Below are 21,625 nucleotides of genomic sequence, written 5' to 3'. Positions count from 1 at the left end.
GCTTTTTGGCCAAATTACATCACTTCCCTGAACCTCTCTTAATTCATCCATTAAAGTAGTGGTCTTAGCATTTGAGAAATGGATGACGGTAGCTCAGACAGATATTCCACCTCCACGTGCCATACTTAGTGCCATGTTCTGTACAGTTTCTCTACATTTCCTCATCTCAGCCCCATTGGAACCATGAAGGACAAGAATCTTCCCTTGCACATGAGGAAAAAGGAGATAGACCAAGATAGGCAGAGCTAGCCAGAGGTTTACAGCTACTGTCTGTTCAATGTAGATTCTCAATAGATAAGAGTAACTAATATTCATCTTCACAGTGTCAGGAGCTATACTCCCATGTGTAGCTCAATTTATGTTCATGTGCTTACAGTAATGCCTGGCATTTGGCCAGCATCGTAAGTTAAATGAGAGAACAAACCTTCATTGTACAGAAGAATGCACTGAGTCCAGATGTCAGTGACTCCAACTTATCATTCTAGCCGATCAAGAGAATAAGGATCTGAGGATCCTAGTTTGAAGCCAGTCTGGGTAGGGAAATCTAAAAGACACTTATCTCCAACTAACTAGCAAATGGTAGAGTGCCAGACTGGAGTGTGAGTCGAATTCAAGCCTCAGTACCAGCAGGCAGGCAAGAGGAAGGAAGGAAGGAAGGAAGGAAGGAAGGAAGGAAGGAAGGAAGGAAGGAAGGAAGGAAGGAAGGAAGGAAGGGAGGGAGGGAGGGAGGGAGGGAGGGAGGGAGGGAGGGAGGGAGGGAGGGAGGGAGAGGAAATGGAAAGAAAAGAGTTAATAGAGATTTAGAGACATTAACTTGCTAAAGACATTAACCTATGACTAAAATAGCCATACAAACAATCTCCAAGACCAACACTCTTAACAGTGTCAGTCATTTATGATTTCATCATCAATTTTGGGGGATTAGAGAGGAGAAAGGTTCAGACAGTGGCCAGGTTATATATGGCTATATAAACAAACACATGGATGGCTATATAAAAACTTACTTCAAGTATTGAAGGACATTTATTTTATCTTTTTCACCTCACCTCAGACTTTTTTGTTTTGCTTTGCTTTGTTTGGTCAGAACTAGACTAGGACTAGGATTTGATCACTTTTGCTCATTGGCTGGCTCTTTACCACCTGAGCCATGCCTCCAGCCCCACTTCACTCTTGCTATTTGTCTTCATCCTTAAAAGTCTCATCTCTGCCACTTTCAGTTTCTAATTTTGGCTAGCAGAGGGTAAAATATTAGAAATTGTGCTCTGAGCTATCCATCATTTAGCTAAGACTTTTAAGAGTTCTTAAGCCATCAGACATTTGAAGGTTAGGATTGTATTTGAGGGAAGAGGGCTCTAATGAAACAAGTACAGAAGTGTGCTACTCATTTTAATAGAGAATTCCCACAGGCTGCAAATTACAAGGTCCAAAAAGCCAAAGTCTTAACAGAAAACTGCCTGGAAGAGACAAAAATGGAACACTCCTCAGCAAATTATACATTGACATGTAGATGCAGATAAATATTAAAATGTTTACATTCAAACATATAATTTCATATGTATCTGTAACAGTGATTTCTTTGATGCACAATTAGAAAACATAATGGATGTTTGCTTTTAGTTTGGGGAAATAATGATCAAATTTTATCATTCTTAATGTTTTAATGCCTTATATGACAGAACATTAAAAACTAAAATTGTAAAAGGGAGAGTGAGAAAAAAGAGGAGAACAAAAGAAAAGCCCATTACCAAATACTAAACAGCTTCAAGAACTTCATGCCAACCTCTGAAGGACATTTGTGCCTTGTTATGGCAAGAAATTATTCATAATGTGTGCCCAGCATATAGATGGCATCCTTTATTTGAAACAATAAAAGAGTCATCCTTAGTAGCTGATGGGAATCAATAGGCAGGCAAAATTTAAAAGGAAGAAAAAAAGAGAGCCTGAATAGGAAGCCTCTATAATCATTGCTTGTCACTGTACAGCCAAGCAGGTTCACCCTGTTAAGGACTCGTTATGGCTTGGCCATTATGTTCTGTGGCTGGAAAGAAAAGGCAGTAATTCACAGGAAAGTCATGACAGTATCCTACCGGTTTACCAAACAGTATTGACTCGACAGGAGAATTATGGCTTATAAGCAAAGAGTGATTCGGTGTTTGGAATTGTGCTGCTGCCGTTTTGCCCAATCGGAATCTGTCTCCTCTTAAAAATATCAATACCCTTGACAAATATCCAAGTGGCTACTGCTTAGGTTTTGGGTCTAACTGGGAGAGTGTAGTTTCCAGACTCTGGCCCAGTTATGTGAGTACTGAAACCTCTGCTTGCTGGGAAGACAGAGGCAAGACAAGCTGTGCTTTACTCCCCCCTGCTGGCCAGCCTGAAGAAAGTCAGATTACCACAACCCAGCTTTCAACACACCCAATCCACACATGGCACGTTCCACACCAGTGGGAGGGGCAGCAGGCTGATTTTACCTACGTTTCTGCAGTGGGTATGGAAAAGCATGAAATCGGTTAAATGATGCATCTGGAAGTGTGCCTGTTCTCCTGGAGAGAAAAGAGCCCAATCTCAAACCCAGTCTAGGGACAGGCATTGTAATGAATGTACATAGGAAAGAAACTCTTTGCAGGTCTGTAATCCTAACTCAGGAATCTGAAATATGAGAACCACAGTTAGAACCTAAGCAGAAAATCCCAAGAGACTCTTATCTCCAATGAACCGCCAGTAAAAAGCTGCAAATGGAAGTATGGCTCAAGAGGTAAAAAAAAAAAACTGCACGGAAGGGTTGGGAATGTGGCTCGCCTAGCATGCACAAAGTCCCAGGTTTGATTCCTCAGTGAAATCTGGAAGTGGCACTGTGGCTCAAGTGGTAGAGTGATAGCCTTGAGCAAAAAGAAGCTCAGGCACAGTGCTCAGGCTCCTTACTTCAAGCCCAGAACTGGCACCAAAAATAAATAAATAAAACATAAAAAGCGAAGAGAAACTCTTTGCAGGCTAAAATAAAGAGCTTGCTTATTGATACCTTCAGAAATTTGTTAGCCTCACTAACCATAAAAGAACCAATCTCCAGTGAAATTACTAGTCCAAAAATAATACAGAACCCTCTTTCTAAAAGAAAAAAATAAACGCATCTCTAGTAATGCATTAAATAATTGACAACTAGGTATTTTAGTGTATATTATTATATTGATAATTATAACAATGAATTCTGATCATGGTGACTTTTTTCTCTTTTGTTATAAGCTATGACACATTTAAAACTGTAGCCACAATAGGGCTCGACTGTCAAGCTGTCAATCAAAGTTACTTAACTGTTAGGATTCATAGAAAACCATGTACTCCCAACAAAACAGTCATTAAAAATCTGAGTTCAGCCTGGCACAGTGGCTCACACCTGTAATCCTAGCTACTCAGGAGGATCATGGCTCAAAACCAGCCTGGGCACTAAAGACTGTGAGACTCTCATCTCCAAGGGTAGGGTGGTAGCCTTGAGCTGAAGAGCTCAGGGACAATGCCCAAGCCAAGAGTTCAAGCCCCATGACCGACAAAAAAAAATGAGTTCAGGCCTGGAAATGCATGCAGCTCAAGTGGTAGAGCTTGAACTTGCCTAGCAAGTTCAAACTAGGGAAATCATTTATATTCAGTCCAATTGGCTAATAATGAGACCTGTGGCAAACAGCCTGGCATATGTATACACCAACTTCAGTGACCCAATCTATTAATTGGCCCTGGCAATGGCCATCCAGGCATTTGAAAACCAAAGGGAATTCAAGAAGCCAAACTAGACAAAACCGTCCTGAAAAAGTACAACGCTAAAGGACTCATACTTTGTAACTTAGACACTTATTACATAGCTACAACTTTTGAAATACTTTTGTGCTGTCATGAAGACAGGGGTATAGATCAATAGAACAGAACTAAGAGTCCAAAATTCAGGTTCAGTTGGTTATCATCAAGAGTTCCAGGGTAACTCAACTGGGAAATGAACAGTCTTCAACCAATAATGCTTCAGTGACTGGATATCTACACATGAAAGATGAGTGTTGACCTCTCCTTCAAATAACACAACATTAGCTCCAAACTGATCAAAGTTCTGAATGAAAGAAAACTGTAGAAAATATGTGAAACAATCTTTAGACCTTAAATTTGAAATAATTGTTTGTAGAGATGACTCCAAATATTTAACATACAAATTTAAATGAGCCACATGACAGTTAAAACATTTGTGTTTCAAAGCATACCATCAGCAAGGTGAAAATTGAATCTAGAATATTGAAATACTATATCATATAAGATTCTGGAAAATGCTATTCCTGTTGAAAGATCTTGTGTTGCCTTTTATCTGGGTTCTCATTCAGAGACCTTGTGGTCTCTGATTTCTCTTTGTTGAGAATAGTAATCCTGTCAGATCTGGGACCTACCCATGAGACCCGTAAGCATGAATACTCCTCCAAATCAATCCACACTCCTGGTGAGCCCCTCAACACACAGATTTAGGTGGAGACAAAGTGTCTGGTCCATAACAGACAGCTTCAGAATACCAAATGGTGTTGTATTTGGCAACCAAAAATTCATTTTTCGTATAGTTCTTATAGAGTCAGGAAGTCTAGGCACATGGTGCTGGCAGCTTTGGTTTTTCCTGGTGCCCTGTCCCCAGATGGCACATGTCTGTCTTCTCCATGTCTGTCTTCTCCCTGCTAGTTCTTCTATTTCTGATACGTTCTCTGAGTTTAGGTTCCTACCCTTAAACCCTCACTTAACTTCAATCACCTCTGTACCCTATTTTGAACGTTAATCACACTGGAGGTTACATTTATTTATTTATTTATTTATGTTAATCATGGGGCTTGAACTCAGAGCCTGGGCACTGTCTCTGAACGTTTTTGTCCATGACAAACACTCTACTACTTTGAGCCACAGTTCCGCTTCTGGTTTTCTGGTGGTTAATTGGAGATAAGATCTCAAGGACTTTCTTGCCCCAGCTAGTTTTGAAACACAATCCTCTGATCTCCGCGTCCTGAGTAGTTAGAATTACTGGCATGAGCCACTGGTGTCCAACTTGAGTTTACAGTTTTATAACACGAATTCAAGCAGGGAAGGGTGCAGGCAATCCACTTACAGGAGACCTTCAAAGTGAGCAAATTTAGAGAGAGGAGAAGTAGAGTAGTGGCTGGAGGCTGGGAGGGATGGAAGATTGGAAGGACAGCTAAGGGAACGGAGGTTACTTTATGTGTTGAAAATGTTCCATGTGATAATGGGTGAGTATCTCTGAATATGCTAAAAGCCAATGAATTATGCATTTTAAAAGAGTGAATTGTATGCTGAATGAATTATGTTTTTGTTTTGAGGGAGTAAAAAGTCAAAGCCTAAGTAGTAAAAAGCAGCCAGATTCTACCCATTAGCACGAAATGGACAACCAGGCCCAGAGTCCGTAAGCCCCTGCTGGTTCCCGTTCTTCCTTGCACATTTGTAACTTCTGGGCAGAAGGACAAATATCAGATCTGGCACACGTGGTTACAGCTTCTGGCTTTCCATGGTTACAATCTTGGTTTACACTTGACTCACAAAGAATTCACCGAGAGCCTGGGGATAGCAGAGTTCCTGAGGCCAGAAGTCAGCAGATTCTGAATTTATTTTTCTCATGTTATTGTCTTCCGTCTCCCATTCCTTGAGAATTAGAATGTCAGACTTTACTGAGCATGTCGTCTTTTCGTATTCTTCTCTCCTAGACTCTGGGCTTTCCAGGCATAGATCTGCCAAACAGCCCTTACTCAGTCCAGATGCTACAATATTGCTGTCTGTTCACTCACTGATTCTGGAAGATGGGAATCATCCCCTGTCCTTGTCCTCTGCTAGACACATTAGAAATCCTCTCCTCACCCCACCCCCCAAGTCTTGCTAAGTAAACAAATAGATGAATGCTTGCCTTCTCTTTTTAATTTTTTTTTTGTCAGTCATGGAGCTTGAACACTGCTCCTGGGCATTGTCCCTGAGCTCTTCAATTCAAGGCTACCACCCACCTCTTGAGCCACTGTGCCACTTGCCTGCTCTTTTTTAACTCAGTAGGATCCAGGCACATCCTTGTTTCAGTGAACCAGTTCTACAACTAGCTAACTAAAAAATCCTAACGAAAGCACTGAGTCTCCCAGAGTTGACACAGTATCAATAATAATAGCTTATACATACTGAACAATTATCAACTGGATTCCTCACTAACTAATTTATATTCATGATCTCATTTAATTCATAACCATAAGCCCCTCGGTAGATATTTTATTATCCCCATTTTACAGATGAGGAAATTAAGGTTTCCAGAGCTTGAGAGACTGGCTAAAGTCACAAAGGAAACAGCAATGGAGCCATAATTTAGCTGCTAGTGTAACCTGACAGAGGGAACACAAAAAGGAGCAAAAGCTATGGCTCCAGATGATTCTTTCAAGGATGGCCCCTGTGGGACAGTTCCTTGGCTTTGTAGGTTAGCAACCTCTGTGTAAATCATACATCGATCCTTCAAACTTGGCTTCTCAACTGGGAAAGAATAACAGGGAAACATTTTAAAACATATCAAAATAAGAAGAAGCTGAGTCCAGGAGCTGTGACAGAATGAGGAGCTAAGGCTGAATGAGAGCAGCAGGAACGGAATCAACTCTTCAAGAACGTGCAGACCTGCCCTCCTTCCAACATGCTTGTGTTGTTAAATGAGATACAATCCCCCCCCACCTCCCCCATGAGTCACTTTTGTAAATCGGTGATCTGATGAATACCTGAAAAGCCCGCAAAGAACAGAACCTGAAATCATGCTCAGGGCAGAGTATCTAATCCGACTAATTGAAAGTTGCTGTAAGTACAGGGCCCCAGTAGCTCACACCTGTACTCCTAGCTCCTCAGGAAGCCGAAATCTGACCGTCATGATTTGAATCCCATCTGAGCAGGAAAGTCCCTGAGACTGTCGCCAGTGAATCAGTACTAAGCCAGCTCTGAGTGAAAAAGCTAAGAAACACTTCCTAGGCCTTGAGATTCAGCTCCAGTACCAGCCCAAAAAAATAATTAAGTAAAATAAATAATAAGTTGCTAGGTGAGCAGTTTTGCCTCCCGACTCAGAGGGCACAGCTACTCCTGGGCAGAAGGCTGCTCTTTGAACAATGACTCCCACTTCTGGCCAGCAGTGTCAGAGGCCTTTTCTGGCTTATTCTTCCCTTTCCCTTCTCCTTTTGTTTTGTCGTCCTACGTGAAATAAATCTCTGCTCTGCTAGTCTGCTGCCTGCTGTATCTAATTCATGAATCATTTTACATTTTCAGTTAGTCCAAGTTCCTGGTCTCAGTGAGTGAATGGAAAATGAAGTAGAGAAATTCCCCTCATGCCTGATAGTAGTAAGCTCACCTTTCTCCCTATCCCAACATTAATGCCCAAACATCACCTTGCATTGAATAAGGGACCATTTCAAAATATGCATACAAATCCAACATTGGTGGCTCACACCTGTGATCCTAACTACTCAGGAGGCTGAGATCTGAGGATCGTGATTCAAAGCCAGTCAGGACAGAAAAATCTGTGAACCACCAGAAAACCAGAAGTAAAGCTGTGGCTTAAACTGGTACAGCAGTAGCCTTGAGCAAAAGAGCTCAGGGACAGAGCCCAGGCCTAGAATTGAGCCCCATGACAAAGAAGAAAGAAGAAGGAGAAGGAGAAGGAGAAGGAGAAGGAGAAGGAGAAGAAGAAGAAGAAGAAGAAGAAGAAGAAGAAGAAGAAGAAGAAGAAGAAGAAGAAGAAGAGGCCGAGGAGGAGGAGGAGGGAGGAAGAGGAGGAGGAGGAAGGAGAAGAAGAGGAGGAAGAGGAAGAAGAAGAGGAGAAAGAGAGGAAGAGGAAGAAGAGAAGAGGAGGAGGAGGAGAAGGAGGAAGAGGAGGAGGAGGAGAGGAAGAGAAAGAAGAGACGAGGAGGAGGAGGAGGAGGAAGAGGAGGAGGAAGAGGAGGAGAGGAAGAGGAAGAAGAGATGAGGAGGAAGAGGAGGAGGAGAAGGAGGAGGAGGAGGAGGAGAAGGAGGAGGAGGAGGAAGAGGAGGAGGAGGAGGAGGAGGAGGAGGAGGAGGAGGAGAGAAAGAAGAAGTTAAAAGCAGACTCAAAACTCCCTTATATGCCTGTCATCCTGGCTGGTCTACTGTGTAAGTGAACTGCACCACTCAGTGGCATCAGAAAGAACTCTCAGTTCTGGGCGGGCCCTGGCTCTGTAGTGTTGGTTTGTTTGACTGCCAGTCACTGCATGTTTCATGAAGCTAGGACTGAGTGTGGCTTGTTCATCCTTGGGCCTCCAGATCCAATGTGCACCTGAGAAGTCATTCTTACTCACACACAACTGAGTTATAAGTTTGATGGGGAAGGAGAAATGACTGGAAAAACATGTCCAGGAAATCAATTTTCCTGCCATGGAAAAGACTTCAAATCTCACAAAGACTGCCCCTTGTACTGAGCATAAGGCAAGCCTTATCTCCAGGAAGAGACTTCATTCTGATATTTTTTGTAATCTTTCAAAAGACCCAGGTATCTTTATAAAGCACCTTAAAACATTACTTTTCAAATTATTTTTCCTTATGTTTATTGCTGGATAAACTAATATCTTTAGAAAAGAGAACATTTTCTTTATTACAGGTATCATATGCACAAAATACAGAATATTTTGAAACTACTACAAGACAGAGAGATCACAGGATATTCATTTTATAATATTCTTTTCACCTTCCATGAAACTTAGTTAATTGTTTTGTTATAAAATATTTGGTTTTGATATTTAATGAAATATAAGTTTGCTTTAAATCCCTAGACATAGAACAGAAGTCAACCCTTTGCTCCTCCAAACCACACACACACACACACACACACACACACACACACACACACACACACACTCGACTGTGGTGGGTTTATGGGTTTTTTTCTTTTTGTTAGTTTTTTAAATTTTTCCTGAAGTAGTTACATAAATGGATTTCAATTCAACATGCATTTTGTGAGCACAATGCATCTTGGTCAATGTCACCCCTTTTCTCATTCTCCCCATCATCCCAACCTCACCCTCTTTTGGATCTACTGCAGATCTTGTCATTGGAGGACTGTATCTCCTCATAGCAATCTTCCTGTGTTGGGAGCATCATCTTAACAACACCTGCTTTCTACTCTCCACTTAGGGTCTTTTATGGGCTTGCCTTCTCCCACTAAGAAAACTCCTAGACCCATCTGGTGAGGAGAAAGGCGAGGCGATGAGAATGTTTTGAGCACCAGATGGAAAAAAGCAAACTGGGCATGAATAAGTGGAAGAGGTACCTATATAACTAAACCTGGGAGGAGAAGGGGTTGGGTGCATTTCATAGCGTTTAATGAAGGATTTCTAGATAGGGGTAGTGGAAGCAAATTGCCTGTCAAGAGATCTACTTCATAATGAAGCCAGCCATGCAGAACTGCCACCACACCACCTGAGCCACAGCTTCTGGGCTGTGGGGCAGGCTTTAAGAATGACTACCCATGTCCTTGTAGGGTGGAGTGGAGAGAAAGACAGAAAGGTTAATGCCACCAGAGCCCCTTTTGTGCTGTCACTGCAAACAATAAGTCAGAGGGGAGGTAGAAAGAGGTATGAGAATAATAAAGGTAAGGAGAAGGGAAGTGGAAGCAAATATCCATGGATGTCCAGGATCTTTCTGTCATCTTTGTCATGGAGGAGGGGTCTACCATAAGCCAAAGAAGTTGGAGAATGCATCGTGCTATGCCTTGATTGTGCCTCTCTTCTGTTCTTTCCCCCCTCAAGTTTCCCACCTCAGATGCCCAGAAAAATGTTTCCCATGTCTCTAAACATCACACCAAAGTCACACATACACCCACGTGTGCACATAGTTCCCAGTGTCTGTGTTGAAACCCAGAATGACAAGCAAAATCTGAACTGTGGCTAGTGAGCTGACTTTGTTTCTCACAAACAAAGAGGTTTTTTTCCTGAATGGCAAGGCACTCATGTTGTCAGACTCAAGAGCAGTTCTAAGGGCTGGCAGTGTGGGGAGAGTGCTGGAGCACCTGCTGAGCACACACAGGGCCTTGAGTTCAAACCTCAGCACTGTAGTAAAAGAGTGATTTGCATCGAGGAGCCGGAGGTAGGGGCAGAGCTGCCCCAGCCGTGGCCCCTGCATGCTTCCCCAGCTGAATTCTCAGCGTACCTCCCTCCATGATGGCCTGGCAGTGATAAGGGGCCACAAGGGAATTGCAGTACAAGCGGGCAGCTGACAGCTTGAGGAACCGTGGCACTCAAGTTAGGAAAATCCTAAGGACCAAGTTAAATAGAAAAGGCTCAAGAAACCGGGGCTTTCAAAGTTAATCTAGGAACTAGATTCAATAAAACATCTGGAAGTGGTGCTGTGACTCAAAGTGGTAGAGCCCTAGCCTTGAGCTGAAGAGCTCAGATACAGCACCCAGGCCCAGAGTTCAAGCCCCAATACCAACACAAAAGAGGAAGAAAGAAAGATTAAGAGAGAAAAAGAAAGAATGAATAAGAGAGAGTGACAAAAGGAAGAAAGAGAACAAATGAGAAAGAGAAAGAATGAGAGAGAAACAGCAAGAAAGAAAGGAAGAAAAAAAAGAAAGGAAGAAAGAAAGCAAGAGTGAGAGAAACAAAGAACAAAAGAGCAAAAGAAAAGAAGAAAGAAAAAGTGAGAGAGTATGAGAGAGATAGAAACAAAGAATGAAAGAGCAAAAGAAAGAAAGTGAAAGAGAGAGTGAGAAAGAGAAAAAAGAATAGGAGAGAGAAAGAGCAAAAGAAAGAAAGTGAGAGAGATGAGAAAGAGAGAAAGAAAGAATGGGAGAGAGAAAGAATGAGCAAAAGAAAGAGAGCTCAAGAGAGAGAGAAAGAATGGGAGAGAGAAAGAAAGAGAACAAAAGAGAAAGAATAAGAGAGAGAAAGAAGGAAGGAAGGAAAGAAGGAAGGAAGGAAGAAAGGAAAGACGGAGAGAGAAAGAAAGAAAGAAAGAAAGAAAGAAAGAAAGAAAGAAAGAAAGAAAGAAAAGAAAGAAAGAAAAGAAAGGAAAAGAAAGAAATCTAACAGAAAACACCCTGATGTTAGAATAATGACCCTCAGTTAGGGACAGTGGAGTTGGAAGTGGATTTTGAGGAACAGCGCAGAAGTGATTGAAAGACAAATTCAGGAAGAGTAGAAATCATTGTAGGGTACCTGGAGGCAGACTTGGGCAGGACCAGCCTTGACTCCTCCAGGGCTATCCCTGGTGCCAGGTAGTGGCCCAAGGAAACCTTAATCAGTCAATGAAAACCTTTCCAGGGGCTGGTGCTTTCCCAGCAGGTGGCAGGCGTTCTTAAGGACGCCGTGGTGCCCGTGGAGAGCCCGGCCTGCTTGCCTTCTCAGTCCACCCTCCTGTCCGGGAGAAGCAGACGGCCATGCCCAGGTTCACTGACCTAGAACAGCATCATGATACCAGCAGATCTGGGCTCATGGAAGGAGTTACACACTTGGCAGGAATGCCACCCTGAGTTCAGACCAAGGCACATCTGAGGTTCCTGGCTAGTGTAATAACCACATTACACTTTGGGCCAAGAGCACCTGTGCGTGGCCCAGAAAGCCCAGGGCAGCCATTGTGGTAGAGGTGATATTAACAGCTCTCATTAAATCCGACGACTGTAGCGGAGTCCAGTGGTGTGGTTGCAGCCAAGCGTCTGTGCACATTGCTCTTGCAAGATCCTGGTTCTGCAGTTCATAACTTAATCATAGAAATGTTGAACTGGAAGCTGAAAGTAAAGGGAAGAGACTTTAACTTTCAGAGCCGTAAAGATGCTTCATTTCTGTTCCATGCACACGTCCGACTCTGTGAGAGTCCTGCCATTCTCCTGACCCCGTCTGTCTGGATAGCAGAAATCCCAGTATGCGAGGATAGAAGGTTTATTTCTGAGGTGGCCCCGGGGAGACATGAATGTCTTAACGCTTCTTTATTCTATCACAATAGGAAATAATAACACTGGGCTTTGTGGAGCATAAACTTGCATCCCTCACATCCATCCCAGGTGCTTTGCTCGATATTACTTGTCCAAAACGAGGAAGCAAGTAATTCTAGTGTTCCACCTGAGACTTAATGATGGTACAACAGCTGGACTTGGCCACTTTTAATGCGGAGCCTTTCTCTAATGAAAGGGAAACCTGAGGCCCACCATTCACTCACTGTGGGTTAAAGGGACTCTGTTCCCCTTTATTCTGTCCCTCTCTGTGTGTCTGTGTCTGTCTCTCTGTCTCTGTTTTCTGTCTCTCTCCCTCTCCCCCACCTCTCTCTCTGTCTCTCTGTCTCAGTCTCTCTGTCTCTGTCTCTCTCTGTCTCTCTGTCTCTGTCTCTCTCTGTCTCTCTGTCTCTCTCTCTCTCTCTCTCTCTCTCTCTCTCTCTCTCTCTCTCTCTCTCTCTCTCTCTCTCTCTCTCTCTCTCTCTCTCTCCCTGGCCTGTGTAACTATAATTCTGTTTCTATTCTGGATGTACAGTAACTATTGTTACTATAAAAAAAAAAAGAAGATCCATTTTTAAAAAATGGCAGCTTTTTCCAGCCAGTATTGTTTGGGGAGAGGAAGCTCATGTACTGTCTTCCAGCTCCGCTGAGCCATTCTGCACCCAACTCAGGAAGGGCATTAACGTATGAAGCAGGCCATGCTGCTCCTGACTTTAAAATTCTTCCGTGGCTTCTCACTGGGTGTGAGGTAGAACACACATTCCCAGCAGCTCAGTGAAGGCTGGCGGGGAGGGGATGGCCGCTCCATAGCCTATGTTCTGAATCAAACAACTTGGAGTGCCAAGAAATGCCTTGAAAGAATGCTCTTGTTTGATGGGGGGCAATGCTTGGGTATTGTGAAATTAAAGAATATCCTGAACTTTAGGGGGGCGGGGGATGCCCAGTGAGGACTGACCCAAATGGAAGAGAAGTAGCTGCTATCATCTTTCCCCGCTGAGAGGGATGTGTTGCCTCTAGAAAGGCTTCGGCTACTTTTTACACTTAAGGGAAATTTAGGCATATTGGCTCTAATGTAAACAACGCAGAGACAAACTAATGGATGGCAGAAATGTGAAGGGAAAAGAAGTTAATCAGTTGCTTGCTTCCAACTTGTAAAACTCCACGCAACCCTGTCCACAGCAGCCAGCATCTGTGCTCTTCGCCAATGTGAAGGCATCCAACTCCAATTCCGTGGGCTCTGCTGGTGATCCATGAGGTCCCAGACATTCTAAAGAGGACTTTGAAATGCTGTCTGGAGAAATACCATTTCCTCCGAGGCCCCATTCACCTGCCTTCCCTGTGTAGATTATCTAACATTTACTCTCATTTCTACTTCCCAGACCATTTGAGTTACGCTTTCCTCAAGTCTAGCTTGGACTCAAAAACACTGTCAGTATTCAAATATTATCCTAAGCGTTTTAAGAAAAATGATCATAGAGACTGATTTTAAAATATCTCAAAGGGCCGGGATTTTGGCCTAATGGTAGAGCGCTTGCCTAGCATGCACAAAGCCTGGGGTTTGATTCCTCATTACCATATACACAGAAAAAGCCAGAAGTGATGCTGTGGCTCAAGTGGCAGAGCCCTAGGCTTGGGAAAGCCCAAGGACAGTGCTCGGCCCTGAGTTCAAGCTCCAAGACTGGCAAAAATAAAAGTAAAAATAAAAAAAGCATCTCAAATTTTGGAATATTTGTGTTTCTCTGGGTGATGGCTTTCTACAAGCTACTCCCTTCTCAAGTTTGCCAAAGAAGGCATTTGGAATTCATGATATTGGACACAGTCTGAATTTTATCTTTGGAAACCATAGAAACGTGCTGCGTGTAACACATTCTTGTGGTAATATGCATGCACATTCTCATTCCTTATCGTCACTTCTTTCATTTATTCATTTATTTTTATTTTTTCTTTATTTTGCAGTGCTAGGGTTCAAACCCAAGACCCCATGCATGATAAGCAAGTGCTCAACTATATCCGCAGCTGGCTTTTTTTTTTTTTTTGCCCACTGTTACAGAGCTTGGTTGAGGCATCTCACTGTTACATTGTGTGTTGGAGGATGAATGACAGAGAGACATCAGGACTTGTTTTGTTAGTCTATATTAATTGTGTAAAAGAGGCCCTGAGTTCATGCCCCAGGAATGGCAAAAAATTATGTAAAATAATGAGTGTCATCATGAAATTTTTCTACATGCATATAGTGTATATACTGATCGTATAAAACTAAAAAGGAATTGCTGCTGATTTCCCATCAAAAGTCTGTTTCCAAGACCCAGTTCTTCCAGCTCTCCTATTCTTCAGCTCCAGAAAACCTTGCTTTGTGTCATGAGTTATGTCTGGCATGTAGCAGGTGCACTGGCTCAGAGCATGTTGAATGTTCTCATTAATCCAGGGCGCCATAATGAAATACCACATATAGTGGCCTTCACAATAGGAATTTACTCTGGAAGCAAAAAGTCCAAGATCAGATTATTGGTGGAACTGACTCCTCCTTAGCACTGTGAGGAAAGAAGCATTTCCATGACTCTCTCCTTGCCTTACAGATATCTCTTACTCTACTTACACAGCATTCTCCATGCCCTTGTGTCTCTGTAGTGAAAAATTTCCCTTTTTGTAAGGCTGTCGCTCCTGTTGGATTAGGATCTACTCTGATAACCATCTCTCAGTGTCTTCCACCAAGAGCCTATCCATCTGAGGAAGTGGAGTTAGTTCTTCAACAGAGGACTCTGAGAATGGGGTATGCACAATTTGACCCACAACCCCGATGTGGCACGTGACTGTTTTAAGAAGGGTCCTATACCTATAGGATATAGAAACAAAAGCCATATAATGACTGATTGCTGTTCTTAAGGTACTATGTTATCTCTCATCTCTTTTGCTGTCCCTTGGTTATCTCATATGGTTACAGTATTTCACTTTGTTATCTCATATATTGGATATATTTGTATGTGGTTATTTGAAAATGGATAGTGAAGGGGGGAAAACAAGATGAGGGGTGGGGGTGAGGGGAGGGAAATGGGGACCAAGACATGAGAAAGGGTATCAATGTATGTGAATTAATGCACCTTCTATCTGGCAAATATCATGTAACCCTTCTATTAATTACAATAAAATATATATGAAAAAAAAAGAAGGGTTCTATATTATCAAGCCCTAGCTGAGAATCTAAGATAGGCATGTGGAGAAGACGTTCAGGACCAGGTCCTTCTTATCAGTACATCCGATCTTCTCACTGTGTACCTGAGATCCTTCCTGTAGTAACTGGGTATTACCCCGGATGGTGGCAAACAGCATCTCAGAGGAGCTTTACTTGATTTATAGCGATGATCTATGAGATACTGGATACTGTAGACACTGAATCTGTAGAATTGACTTTGGTCAACCCAAACTTGGAAAAAATAACTCACAATATCTCCAGGGGTAGAGTTTCTCTTTTGGTGTTGGGGACAATGAATAGATAAGGAAAAAAAGGTGGACGCATAGGAAGTGTTTGAACAAGGTCGCAGCCAGCTAGAAGCATCTCTAGAACTAGAATCTGGGCCTCTGGATTCAGGTATTAAGGCTTTCATTAAAACACACTGCCCTGGGCTGGGATTGTGGCCTAGTGGTAGAACACCTGCCTAATGTGCTTGAAGCCCTGGGTTTGATTCCTCAGTACCACATACACACAAAAAGACAGAAATGCTACTGTGGCTCAAGTGGTAGAACAGTAGCCTTGAGAAAGACCAAGGACAGGGCCCAGGCCCTGAGGTCAAGCCCCAATACAAGAAATAAAGAGAGAGGGGGTGGGGGAGAGAGTGGGAGAATGAGAGAGGGAGGAAGGGAAGGGAATAAAGTAGTTAAAAGCACACACACACACACACACACACACACACACACACACACACTGTCCTCTGCCCTGAGCCTCTCTTACCCTACCTTCTTCTCTCAAAGTCACTCATTTTCACTCTCACTGGCAGTATCTCCTCAATCACTTCATACAAAGAAGAATTTTCTTATTAAACTGGTCCTATGTACTCACTAAATGTGTCATTAATTGTGATCCAGGAGGGTGATCACAATTCAAAAGGCTCACCTTTGGTAATTGTTCCTGTCAAACCCAACTCAGTGAAACATGTCTAGTGGTGGTAAGCAGGTCTCTTTACCTTTCAGATCCATCTTCTTAGCCAAAATTTACTTTACCAATTTTAATCATACATATACATTCCAAGGTGAAAGAAGAATTTCATGTGACATATAAAGTTAGTAGCCATTAATGATGGCTTTGCTTTGTCCCTTTCTCTGTCTTTCTTTGTTCCTCCCTCCCTCCCTTCCTTCCTTCCTTGTTTCCCTCTCCCCTTCCTTCCCTTCTCTCTCCCTCTTTTTGAGGTTTGTATTCAGGGCCTGGGTGCTGCCTTGAACTTTTTGTCTTTCTTTCTTTTTTTTTTTTTTTGCCAGTCCTGGGCTTGAGCTCAGGGCCTGAGCACTGTCCTTGGACTTTCTCAAGGCTAGAGCTCTACCACTTGAGCCTCAGCACCACTTCCAGCTTTTTTTTTCTATGTATATGGTACCAAGGAATCGAACCCAGGTCTTCGTGCATGCTAGGCAAGCACTCTACCACTAGGCCAAACTCCTGGCCCTGAACTTTTTGTCTTTCTTTCTTTCTTTCTTTCTTCCTTCCTTTCGTTCTTTTCCTCAAGGCTAGCACTCTGCCACTTAAGCTACAGCTCCACTTCTGACCAGTTAATAGAGATAAATAAGAGTCTCACAGGCTTTCCTGCCAACGCTGGCTTCAAACTATATCAGATCTCAGCCTCCTGAGTAGTTAGGATTACAGGTGTAAGCCACCAGTGTCTAGGAGTGATGATACGTGTGTGTGTGTGTGTGTGTGTGTGTGTGTGTGTGCCTGTGCCTGTGCCTGTGCCTGTGCCTGTGCCTGTGCCTGTACTGGGGCTTGAACTCAGAACCTGGGCACAGTCTCAGAGCTTTTGCTCACACAGCTAGCACTTTACCACATGAGCTCTATTTCTGACTTCATTGATGATTTAGTGGAAATAACAATCTCACAGACTTTCTCCAAGGATTGGCTTCAAACTGTGATCTTCAGATCTCAGCCTCCTGAGTAGCTAGGATTACAAGTACGAGCGACTGGTCCCTAACTGAGTGATGACTTTTAAAAGGAAAAGAATAAATCTTTTCCTTTCTGTTATCAAGTCTTAGATATCACATCAGCACTAATATTTGAGCCAAAAGTTTTAGGAGTTATTTACAAATAACCAAACTGTGACCAGGGCAGTGGTTGGTTCAGGGCTACTCCTTTACCATTGGCTCTAGAAAAAGGTCCTCTTCTGTCCCATTCAGATCCATTAATACCCCTTTGCAGTGCTACTTAAATTTAGCACATTGCTAAGTCAATGAAAGTCTAGCTGGCAGTGTGGTCTGTCTCCATGAAGATAGGAAAAATAGTAGTAGCCCAGACTTCTTTGTTGCCTTGATAGTTTTCATATAGCTCTGTCATCTCCTTTCAAAATGTTAATCTTAAAGAATGGATTGTACTTTCTAAACATATATACATATGTCCTTTAAATTTTCCATTTATGTATATGTATATATATATATTAAACTTTGTGCCTCCTAGTTGCTTCCTCCAGCCCATTTTTATTTTAATTTTTCAGATAAGATCTTGTACTTTTGCCCAGAACACCAGATCAGACTCTTTTTTTTTTTTCAGGCCTGGGGCTTGAACTCAGAGCCTGAGCACTGTCACTGAGCTTCTTTTGTTCAGGGCTAGGACTCTACCAATAGAGCCACAATGCCATTTCTGGCTTTTTCTGCATTTGTGGTACTGAGGAATCAAACCCAGGGCTTCATACATGCTAGGCAAGCACTCTACCACTTAGCCACATTCCCAGCCCTGCATATACACATTTAGTAGACTAGCTTTTGATTGTTTGCTGATGTGACTTACCTCTAAACTTACCTGTGCGAAAGAAATAATACCATACAAAATTACTTTTAATATTTTCAATAATTATAAAGGACTTAAATTACAACAAAAAGTTTTGTTAAATGTTTAAAGTGTGTCTTTGGATGTCTTTGAACACTGGAGATTTGATAGCCTCTTTCCTTTCAGAGTTAATTTTTGCTCAACCCTAGCTAGGGATTTTCAGACATTAAAACCTGGTGGACGAGCAGTGATGCAGATCAGTCTCAGAACAGAGGGTGTGCTAAGACACAGACGGTTCATGCCGCGTGAACGCCATTTCTGCAACACTAAACTTAACTGTGTGAAATGAATTTCTGGATGTTTCTCTGTGGAAGTCTTGGAATAGTCCTCCCCTTCCTTTTCTCGAGCCAAGAAAACTCTGAAGCAGAACAATTCAATTTGTGAAGGAAAAAAAATAAATAAAACTAAGACTTGGCAGAACACAGTGTGAAGACAGTATTGGGGTACAGAGGGGAGGCATTTTTGATCCTAGATGTATATCACTGAAATATCTGTTTGAGCATTGTGAGTATATCCATGTGCATGCATGCACGCACGTTCACACACACACACACACACACACAAGTATGGCTACTGAGGGGTCGTTGCCAGCTTCCATTTCACAGTCTGAGAACCTTGAAGAGCAAAACTTGCTTTGTGTTGCAGCCATTGTACGTTCAGGCCTTAGAGGGAACCCCAGTGAGGCCTCAGGAAGCCTGCCACTGGACTGCTCATCCTGAAGGCGATTTGCTGCAGAATTGATAATCTCTAGGGCTACATGCGTGTCTCACATCTGCCCGGAATTGAAAACAGATTCCATTAAGTTCCTTACATCAGTGCTGTGATTTGTGAGTCAGAGAGGAAGTTGGGGGACCATTTGAATGGATGGCCCAACAGCCCACAAGCAGTGCTCTTCATGGAGGATCAAGATTGCAGGGTACGTAGGCTCTTCATGCTTACATTTTAAGACTTTTCTTTGGTGTCCTTCTGACACTTAAGCGGCAAGATTTGGGAGCGGATATTTGTGGGAAACTGCTGGCTTAGGGACATTTTTATAATCGGTCCAAATTCCGAGACTCTTAGAATCCTCTGCTGCAGAATTCCTCTGCTAGGTTTTGCTATTTTTCTGATTCGCCATTTGTTACATAAAATATAGTGATACAGTTATGTAGATATTTATCTTCCTGCAAGACTCTAAAAAAGGTGTTTTTTAAAGACAGAAGTTTTTACTGCCAAACACCAGCGCTTTTCCATCTTTGTTTATCTATGACATTTTTAAAGATTTTTTTCACTCATGCTAAGAATAAAGGCTGGAACTGCATACTTCATATTACAAACCTCTGGGGGCCAGGATTACCAGCTTAACTCTTTAGCATCTAATATTTTTAGTGAAGGAGTTATCTTCCTCAGCCTATTGAACAGCTTTGCTTCTGTCTTCTCTGTAGAAGCAGTATTTTACAGAATGTGAAAATCTTTGTGTTTTTAATTAAAAATAAAAGAAATTCGATTTGCTGATGAAAGGTGAAAGGGAAAAGGTTACAGTCACAAGGGCCTGTGGGCCAAGCAAGCTCCTGAATACATGGAGTCTGAGACTTCCGGCCTACTCTGGGATCCTTCTAGCTCCTTTTCTGAGTCTGGATGGGGCTTTGTTAAGTGGAAGTCTGTCAGGTTAGCTTCCAGAATTCTGTTTTGCTCGCATTGCTGGTGAAGTGAGGACATTGTCTGCTACAGATAAGGTCCACTAAATGCTTCTTGAATGGAAATTGAATGCTAGAAGAGGATTCGAGAGGAAATGTTAGTTTGGACACATGATGCTACTAAGCCTTTGCTTGAGTAAATGTCTATTCTCCTTCTTGGTAAGGGGAGGCTAGTAAAGAACAGGGGATGATGGGTAATTGAGAGAGAGGTACCAGAGTACAACTCAGAACAACTTAATGTGAAGTACTAAGTGCCATGCTAGTGGAGTTGTCTGTTGTTTTGAGTTATGAGTGTGTATGTGTGTGTGCACACACACACGTGCGTATTCCAATACTGAAACTTAAACACGGTGCCTAGATGCTGTCCCTTAGGTTTTCCTCTTAAAACTGGTGCTCTACCACTCGAGCCACAGCTCCATGTGTGGCTTTTTGGTGGTTAGCGTTTCACAAGACTTTCCTGTCCACGCTCACTTCTAACTAAGATCCTCAGAGCTCAGCCCACGAAGTAGCTGGGATGACAGGTGTGAGCCACTGTGGGTTTGATAAAGTAAAAATCCTCCAATGTGAGTCTTGAGGAACAACAGTTCCACCGCCGGAAAGGCTTGGGGAGTCCTAGGCAAGCTGGGATGGGAGAAGATGGACAGACACAGGTCCTGTTTTCGCTCCAGTTTGGTCCAGCCGTGCTGGGCAAAGGTGTTCCCCCACACAAAGCCTCTTTTGTTCCATGTGCTTCCAGGGTCTCCCCAACAATGAGGCACAAGCCGCCCAGCTGGCAGGTAGCATTGTCTGTGCAGAGGCCAACACTGCTCCCTCTTGACAAGTTGCCCACAACTCTTGAAAGAGCAAAGGTTTTTCGGATGCCAAATTTTGACTGGAAACTGTGTCATGGGACCGTGCCCTCTTAATCCCAGTAAGACAGAGGCTTTCTTTTAGAGAAGGAAGCAAACCCATTTGGGGTTTTGTGCTGGAGAATGCAAAAAGATGTATTGAGGAAGCCAGACAGAAAGAGGAATGATCAGACTCGGAAACATCATCCTTCTCCTAAGGCGACCAACAAATGAGCGTGAATTCTAGAGGCACGATTCTGGGCGTCAACGTCCTTTGTACATATATCTATCTTCATTTATTTGGGTCAGTCGGGGGAGGGCAGTGGGAGTGTTGAACTCAGAGCCTAAGCACTGTCTATGAGCTTTTTTTGCATGGCTAGCACTCTACCATTTTGAGCCACAGCATCCCTTCTGTATTTCTGGTAGTTAATTGAAAATACGAGTCTCATAGACTTTCCTGCCATGGCTGGCTTTAGAACACGATCCTCAGATAGCCTCTTGAGTAGCTACGATTACAGGCGTGAGTGCTGAACTCATATATTCTTAATTTAATGAACCTAATTAATCTATCCAGTTAATTTCTCAAGCCCAAGGGATTTGAGAAGAAAATAAAAGCAGTTTAGCAAAGTCTTCTTACATGACTCGTGGACTGTTATTTTTACTCCTTTTCTCTCATGTAAAAGCTACATTCAAAAGACTTCTGCCTCTTGTTCATCAACAGATGAAGCAGTTCTTCATTGGTCTACATCCTCTCCTTGGCCCTTCTTTCACTCACCGCACCATATTTGAACGTCAGGTGTTGGGTGATATACCATCAGTAAGCTATTGCCTCCAACCCAATTCCAAGACTCATTGCTCTTCAGAAACTCAGTAAATCTCTGTTGGGAATTCAGAACATATTATCCCCCAGAAACAAGGTTAGGCTCCCAGCTCAACTCTTGAATGTAAATTATTCTAAAATAGAATTTTCTACAAGCTTCAGGAAAAGGACAAGAAAGGAAATCTGTCATTACATATAAGAGTATTGGAAAATACGTTTTATAATGAATTACAGTGATCTTTTGAGAGCATTTTTAATAGCTTCGAGAATTCATTCTTGGCCTCAGGTACCATGCTTTTATTGACTAGGCCCTAATTA

Source organism: Megascapheus bottae, chromosome 8 (genome assembly GCF_031878675.1).
Source record: "Megascapheus bottae isolate mThoBot1 chromosome 8, mThoBot2.hap1, whole genome shotgun sequence".
Taxonomy (NCBI): domain Eukaryota; kingdom Metazoa; phylum Chordata; class Mammalia; order Rodentia; family Geomyidae; genus Megascapheus; species Megascapheus bottae.
The sequence above is the reverse complement of the archived record's forward strand: the minus strand, read 5'-3'. Positions refer to the sequence as shown.